At 35.8% G+C, this 8,878-nt stretch overlaps 1 long non-coding RNA gene across 1 annotated transcript in view; it reads left to right on the top strand.

The window, feature by feature from the left end:
- LOC150108317 (uncharacterized) overlaps positions 1-8,490 on the top strand; it is a 66,146-nt gene extending 57,656 nt beyond the window's left edge. The window contains exon 3 of the long non-coding RNA XR_016548129.1: positions 7,611-8,490. This is a non-coding gene — a long non-coding RNA (uncharacterized LOC150108317). The remainder of the gene's footprint in view (positions 1-7,610) is intronic.
- The last annotated feature ends 388 nt before the right edge of the window (positions 8,491-8,878 follow it).

The following is an 8,878-nucleotide window of genomic DNA, read 5'->3' as shown; positions in this document are numbered from 1 at the left end:
AGCTTTTCGTTGTTCCTCAAGCACTGGAATGTGTGGTCCAGAATCCTGCAATAATCATAATGAAATATAGTGTTATTGTTAAAGTAAGAGTCCGTGAACATAATAGAATAGATAATTAAAATCATTCTTTAAAAAATATATAAACATCCCCATACAAAAATGGAATCTATCAGTAAAACGCGAACTAAACACGATAAGCAACGGCGATACAAAAGACGTCAAAATGCCTCCCGATCAAGGACTCTGCCCCATGTTATACTGAAAGGTAACTCCATGACCTTTGTCCATTCGAAAGCTTGAACAAGGAATGCAGTGGGAACCAGACAACTGAATGAGTAAGGCTAATCGCGGAACTGTGGACTGTCTATATTGTCACGTAATGTCTTAAGGCATATTGAGACTGGCAATGAACAAGAAATATCAAATTGTTGTCCGCCTTGTGTTCAGAAATCACTGATTACTTAAAGAAAAGAGTGAAGCATCTACAAGACGTCTAATAGAGCTGCTAAAATTGATCAAATAATGCTAGACAACCATCGTCTGTAATAGTAGATATCTGAATAAATCATATATTGGACAATAACCATTGGAATTCCATTGAGGATTTTAAGCTTGTCCAACAACAACAAAAAGTAACAACAGCTAAAGTGAGCAAAGTAATATCACCATTAGACAGCAAACACTGGAGAAACTTTGTAGAGTAATTAATTCCAATTCCAGTTATTCCATACCAAAGATAATATTTTAGCAGCAACAAGACTAAGCCATGTGCTCATCATACATTATGCTTAGTTGCAAAAATGCAAAATAGCAGTGATAGTGGAGTGATAGTCTGATGCACATTTTATGGCACCCCTAGATCTCTTGATATTAGTAAAGCATGGGCTAAATAGTGGCGCCTACTTGAACATTGCTGTTGTATTAATCAGCATGTGTATATTCATATTGACTCATTGGTGGTGATGTGACGTATAGTTGTATTTCTGAAGACTCGCAGTGGGCCAACACGTTACGAAGCAATATCTAAAATGCGACGGTAGTCTGAAACGTTCTCGGCCTCGACCATAGATGGAACACTATCGACAAGTTTCTTTTCGTCTAAGTTAGTACGCGTAAGCATCCATGTGAAATTGCAAGTCATTCTATGAAGTAGTTTGTTTTATACAGCTGTCTGAAGCAAAACGTGTTGTCTGTATCCCTTGAAATGGATAAAACTGAGAATCACGCGGTTATAAAATTCTTTGTAAAAGAAGGTTTAACGTCAAAATAAATTCATTCGAAGATCAGAAAAGTTTATGGGCACTCCTCTCTTTCGTTTTCGACAATTAAGACATGGGCTACAGAGTTTAAACGTGGCCGTACCAGCCTGGAAGATGATCCACTTGAAGGACCTCCAAAAAGTGTAACAACACCAGAAAATAATGATTAAGTGCACGATATGATATTTGATGACCGGCGAGTCAAATTGCGTGAAATTGTTGAAACTATAAGCATTTCAAAAGAACGTGTAGTATATCTTTTGCATGAAGAATTGCATATGAAAAAGCTTTGCCCAAGATGGGTGCCACGCTTGCTCACAGCAGATCAAAAACGCACTCGCACGAAAATCTCTGAACAATGCTTGGAGAGTTTTATCAGTTTTATTCATTAACAAAGTCGGTTTTATTCTTTAACAAGAATAAAAACTGATTTTGTGCGACTATTGATTACTATCGATGAGACTTGGATTCGCTATTAAACACCAGAATGCAAAAAGCAGTCAAAACGGCAGTAAAAATGGACAGAATCAGGTTGTTCAGCGCCAAAGAAGACAAAGTCGGTTCAATCAGCAGGAAAGTTTATGGCATCGGTGTTTTGGGACGCTAAAGGCATTTTGTTTGTTAATTATCTTGAAAAGGGTAAAACAATAACCGGGGAATATTATTTCGATCTTTTAACCAGACTAGACGAAAAAATACATGAGAAGCGACCCCGTTTGCAGAAGAAAAAAATCATCTTTCATCAGGACAATACACCTGCCCACAAAGGCGTTTTTGCAATGGGAAAATAAGGGATCTGCACTATGAATTGTTAGAACATCCATCCTATTCCCCAGATTTGACTCTCGTCTGACTTCTATCTCTTTCCAAAAGTAAACTCTTCCTCTCTGGTCAGCGTTTTTCTTCGAATCAAGAGGTGATTGCAGCTGTGGAGGAGTATTTTGCAGATCTTACTGAGAACCACTACAGGGACGGGATAATGACGCCAGAGCATCGCTTGAATAAATGTATTAGTCTTAAGGGAGATTATGTTGAAAAATAAAAATAATTTTGAAATTATAAATTCATGTTTTCACTGTTAGGCCGAGAACATTTCAGACAACCCTCGAAATTTTCTAGCAGTATACATATCAACTGTTGTGTACATTGACCAAGTGATAATCCCCTACATTCTAATTCGAATTAAATAATGCAAATAAAACAAATCGAATATTTAAAACAAGACAGGGAAGCAATTAGAAATGCATTACTGGCGTAAGATTTTTTTTATTATTTCCCCTTGAAATATGTACCGTGAGGACTTGTACAGTTTAGCGGTTCGAAATTAAAACAGTTCTGCCTTCAAGAAATAACACCGAATAAAATTATAAGACAAGCACAATATCTGTCTTCAGGGTGAAATTTAAGCTGTTGTACTTTGAGCTTAAAAGTACTTTTTCGGTGCATTTTTCCCCTTATATTTAAATACTGTAATTATAATTTATACTTAACATGAGAGCTTCCGAAGTTCAGTGGCTTTTAAGGATGTCCCGCTGTGTGGGAAAGCCTGGTTTCGATTTCCGTCTAGGACACGAAGGACCATTATTATAGCTTGTCAATTGAATGTGAGTTATATGTGAGTTAGGGGGAGGTGAAGGATTTATCCTTCCAGAAAGCTGGGTTTTGGAACACCTTCCTAAAATTACAGTTACGAAAGCCGATCATGGGCCTTAAGCGTCTGTAGCGGCGAATTACTGTATTTTATTATATACTTAAAACGTTAGATTATATTAGATTAGAATGAAACTTATTATATTAAAATTAATTATATAATATTTTCATTAAACTATATCTCTGTATATCATGAAAATTGTTCGTTTATTGCTTGTCGACCAAGAAGAATGTGTAAGTGTGAAGAATGCGATTGTCAAAAGAACAAAACAACGGACGTTTCTTTTTGACTTTTTAACAATGTAATTGCGTTTTGACGCGCTTAAGGTTTTATTTTAACATGCAATGTTTAGATACAGTTGACTTTCATCTTTCATTTCATTCACAGTATTATAGGTTCAGTAAACTATTGTTGGGGATGGCCACATATTTTATTATAATTTTATCATTCATTCCTATCATGGAAAAGTTTCGTCCATATTCACAACTTCAGTTCATTTCTGGCGTTTTCATAGGAGAAGATAAAAAATAAAATAAAATCGAACTGCTTTGAAATAATGTATTTTCTAATTTCATTAATTTATGGATCATAATGTCAGAGGGCGTTTCAGTTAAAGACGTAAGTATTCTGTCTTCGGTTGATGACAGTGATCATGCCGTACTCACTTGGGAAGTGACTAAGTTTATGAATGTTCCATTATGAAAAGGTTATATAATGAACTACAAAGAAGAAATTATGACCAACTGAAGAGTATATTGAGTTCAGTGGAATGGGATCGGTTGCTAGATGGAAGGAATATCGACCGTGCATGGGAATCGTTTAAACAATACTTAAATAATGCGATATCACAATGTGTCCCGAGAGTTCGAAGAATAAATAGAATAGGAGTCAAATGAAGGTGTAATCTTATTAAACAAGAGATTCGTAAGCAAAGGACGGTGTGGGAGGAATACCGTTTGCATAAAGGATCACGTCCGTTATGAACGTTATAAGCAGTATGCTAAAATACTCACAACTGTTGTACGGAAAGCATAGTCTGAGTATGAAAAGAAACTGGCACTGCGTACTAAAGACAACCCACAAGATTTCTTTCGATATGCTGCAAGTATAAGAAAGAATGAATATGAAAGAATAACTCATAAATCCAGATTAAATGGCATGAGGGTTACAGATGCAGGAGAGTTTGTTCAGTTAAGGAGGGCCCATTTTGTTAAACGCTATCAAGCTGGTGAACGCAACATTCAGCTCACTGTTATCTCTTCACCAGGTGAAGAAACGCAGGTGTATGAGGACGAGATATTGGAGCTAATGCACAAATTGAATACAAATTCAGCAATAGGGACTGATGCGATATCAGCACGTGTGTTGAAAGAGTTTTCAGCTGAACTGGCCATTCCTTTGACCAACTGTTTAATATGAGTCTCAGATTCCGTAGAAATGGAAGGTATTTATTGTAATTCCATCTCACAAAGATGGTGCAAAGACCGATATATCCAACTATCGACCAATTAGTATCTCAGGATTAGTGGTGAAGATTTTGAAAAAATTGGTTAGGGCTTGTATACAGAAATGGATTGATAGTGAATCTCTACTTTGCAATGAACAACATGTTTTAGCTACTTGCTCACATTCTATAACATTAACATTATAACGTAACATATAACCATTGAACTAGACAAGAAGAATGGATATACCATGATACTTTTGGATTTTGCTAAGGTTTTTTAACAGAATACAGAATGGTAGACTGTGGCATAAATTGCAGAAAATGGTTTTGGGTTATACAATATTAGCATGCATAAGAGGATGGCTGACTGAAGCTTTCTATAGAGACTTTCTATAGCCCATTAATATAAGAAGACTTTAGGCGGGCTAAAGGCTGGTCCCATTATCAAGGTACCTTAATTGAGTCAGCACCCATGCAGAACACATGAAATGGACATCCCTGCTGTACTGTTCTGTAGATGGTGCTCCTTTAAAAGAGTCATATCTGGTGCCTGCACGGCATGATTGGGTAAGGGATGGAACCAGACTTCTCCCTGGGTTCGAGTATATTGACCTTATCAGAACGAGGTTCAATATCCTGCCCACTCTAGCCCGCACAGCTCGATGGGGTAGTGACAATTCAATCTGTAGGGCTGGCCGCCACTACAGTGAGACGTTGTCTCATATAGCCTAGCGTTGCTTCTGTACTCATGGGATATGCGTGCGGAGGCATGACGCCGTGGTCTCTATTCTAAACAACCGCTTTAAGAACAAAGGTTGGGAGACCGCGGTGGAACCACATTATAGGACCTCCGCATGTTTGCGTAAGCCAGACTTAGTGTTAAAGGAGATGGTGGCGTTTGGGTAGTTGGTGTCTAGGTGGTGGGAACAGGGTGCCTACTACCCTATAGCCATAATAATAAGGTAAACTTTTATAAGAATAACCAAGATCTAGTTAGTAAGACGGGCGAAGCATGGGGCAACTACGAGGTTTACCAGCGCCGTCATCTCTTTAAACGGCTTATGGAGTGCAGATAGCTATAAGGACTTAAAACAGCTTGGGCTTACGCAGAAGGATACAAAAGTTCTTTCATTGAGGGGGGGGGGGGGCGTTAATCGCACACTGGATTGCATTTTTAGTCAACTGCAGCAAATTACTGCTATGTATAGAAGGAATTCAGTAGGCAGTCACCAGAGAATGACTACAATGATAACTAGAGCAGGCATAGGGTAAAACACTTCTAAAATCTTAGACCTATATCAAGTCTGTACTTGATGTCTGGACGTGATGTAAGGGTAGTACTACCCAAAACCAGTACAAAGATTAATAATAATATATAAAAAAACATTTTAAATAGCAAGTGGTGTACCACAAGGATCAGTGCTTGGTCCACTATTATTAAATCTGTACATGAATGATATTGTTAAGGATTTGACAAGCCATATACAGCTATTTGCTGATGATGCAAAGATCGGAAGGGTACTCAGGAATGCTGCTGATATGCAGTACTTGCAGAATGATTTGAATAGGCTGGAATTGTGAGCATGGGAAAATGTGTCAGTTCAATTTGAGTAAATGTCAAGTCATTCACTTCGACATGATTAGATATCCAACGTCATATTATATTGGTGGAATTAAGCTAGAAGAAACTGAGGATCTAAGAAGTTGAAGTTCAGGGGTTATGTGGTAAAGTTTGCAAATAGAACTTAAAAGGTAATTGCAATGCTGAAACAAATGCTCATATGTAAAAATAAGGATGTTTTTTGCCTCTTTACAAGGCTTTGATAAGACCTCACTTGGACTTGTAAAGAGACGAAATAACATTCTTATCTTTACATATAGGTCTGGTTTCCGTTGTGATTCTGATATATTGGAGAGTGTACAAAGGGGATTGTTAAAAATTATATCAGCATTGTGGAATAGAAGACAGATTGAGAATTTTGTAGACTACAGACTCTAGCAAACAGGAGAAAGAGAGGTGATATGATTGAGACTTACAAACTTCTGGAAAGTTCATACAGGATTTCAACTGATGGAATTTTTCAATTTATGGAAGATGGGGAAAGGACGAGAGGGAATCCTTGGAAGCTGAGAATGAAGGCCGCCAAGAAGGGTGTGAGGGCTAAATTTTTCTCTCAGAGGGTGGTGCGTGATTGGAATGGATTGCCATTGTATGCTGTTAGTGCAAACAGTATGAATGAATTCAAGAATAAGTATAATGTGGCCTCCCTCGATGAGTCTCTGACTCCCTGGAGGTATCGCTTAATAATAATAATAATAATAATAATAATAATAATAATAATAATAATAATAATAATAATAATAATAATAATAATAATAATAATAATAATAGAGGTTCTATTAGAACAAAAGGTGTTTGTCATTTTATGAGGGTAGAGGGATGAGGTTTTGGTTTACCTTCCGATTGTCAGAGATTTGATATCCTTCATCTTCTTTTTGAACACTCTTTTGTTCTCTTCTTGTATGCAACTCTGCGCTTGAGCCAAGTATATATTGAATTGTTTCTCAGAGCAGCTCTTTCCAACTGGAAAAAGAAATTAGAAGAACATCTTAAATTATTTCTTAAGACTTGCATATATCAGCATCTCATAATTATCAGCTCGAATACCATTTATACATTTCATATAACTCATAATTATCAGCTGGAATACCATTTATACATTTCATATAACTCATAATTATCAGCTCGAATACCATTTATACATTTCATATAACTCATATGAAACCATTTATATGGAGTATAGAAATGGTATTTGAGACGTCTAAACTATCAGGAATTAAATTTTAAATATTTAGCTGGCAGATTTAATGTTAATTAAAAAAATCTAAATTTAATTAGTTTTTCAGAAAGCAGTTCCGCTAAATGGAAAGTTGAATTTAATATGTTTACAACACCATTTGATTGTCTTAAAGTTTTACGTACTTATTTTTATCGTGATCCCAAATTGAAAAAGTAAAATTTGCTCTGTGGGTTTTGTAGTTGCATTGTAAATGTAGCGATGGATGGTTGATATAAATGACTAAACATATTTAGAGAAAAATGGTAGTATTGCTAAATGTCAGTTTGTGATAAATAGTAATAATGCAAAACCTCATAAAAATTGGAAGCAGAAAATTAATGCTTATAAGAAAAATAGTTTAGTAAATCTGTGAGTAAGAGGTAATTAATCACAATAATTCTTCTCTTTTGTAGTGGACAAGAAATTTTTCGGGAGATGATAGGGACGCTGCATCTGATATGAAGAAAAACAGGACCGAGGAAATTAGCAAAGTTACGTGGTTCCCCTCCGCCCGCCGTTTAATAATGGTTTGGGGGAAATCAGTTTCAAGTTAGATATTTTTTTTGGTTGGTATGCTTGTGTTTTCTTTTACATAGTACAATGTTTGACAAAACTGAAGAAGAGTCTAAGCTACTCTCATTAGAAATCTATGGATTGCAGTTATAGTCAACTGCAGCAAATTACTGCTATATACAGAAGGAATTCAGTAGGGGAAAGAACGGAGTCCTGGAATACCCAGGTATTAATCACGATGCCTGGATATATTATGTACGTGATAAACCAGTAGGATAGTAAGATATAATGATACGATAATGTATACGATATAGTGCTGGAAATGGGAGATATTTCAGAGTGTGTTATCACGGAAAGTGATGAAAAGAAAAGGAAGATAATGGAACCAAAATAAACTAGTAGAAAGAATTAGTATAGTGCTGAAAAGGTTATGAGTTCCACCTGTTGTGATCCGAGGAAGTTATCTTAACTGAGCTTCCACAGTTTAGAATTACACCAGAATGTACCAAACTGCGTAGTCTCGGTTTCCTTCGATGGCGTTTCTTACTCCCACTGATTACGTTTGACTTGCTGTGCAGTGCTCTCAATGTGATTAAGCAGTAGATCATTAGAAAGTGAAATAACTGTAAAGATTTTTTAAGAAGAAAACTGCAGCTTTCTCAGTCTAGCTAGATCAATATGTCCGTATCCACTAGAGGAATTGACTTTTGATAAAGGAATGACCATAAATATATATACTGTATTCGCTTATTAGCATTTATTAAAATGTATTCAAGAGAATGACAGCCAAAGTGGGCCACCGAATGTGTTTCTTTTCGTCAAACACTCACGTATATCCAGTACTTTCTACATAAACATTTAATTTTAATTATATCTAAGCATGGGAGTGTGAATATGTTTTTTTTTTCTGTCATACCTATTTTTGAAACATATTTTAGCATACATAAAGTTTCAAATAAGTATGTTTCACTAACAGAAATTACATAATAATATTACGTGAATAATATTATACTGCTCATATTACTCAAAACATTCACATTTTCATTTTCAATAATAAGTATGCACTTAATTGGAATACAAAATGTAGAATTAATTTTAAGACTGGCATTTTCACATTAACAATCACAAAACGGATAAAGCTAATATATTTATTAAAATAATTATGTGA

The sequence above is a fragment of the Typopeltis vanoorti genome, chromosome 3 (genome assembly GCF_054136105.1).
Source record: "Typopeltis vanoorti isolate ZY-2024b chromosome 3, IOZ_Tvanoo_1.0, whole genome shotgun sequence".
NCBI lineage: Eukaryota > Metazoa > Arthropoda > Arachnida > Uropygi > Thelyphonidae > Typopeltis > Typopeltis vanoorti.
Note: the sequence above shows the minus strand (reverse complement) of the source record. Positions and strands in the feature narration are given on the sequence as shown.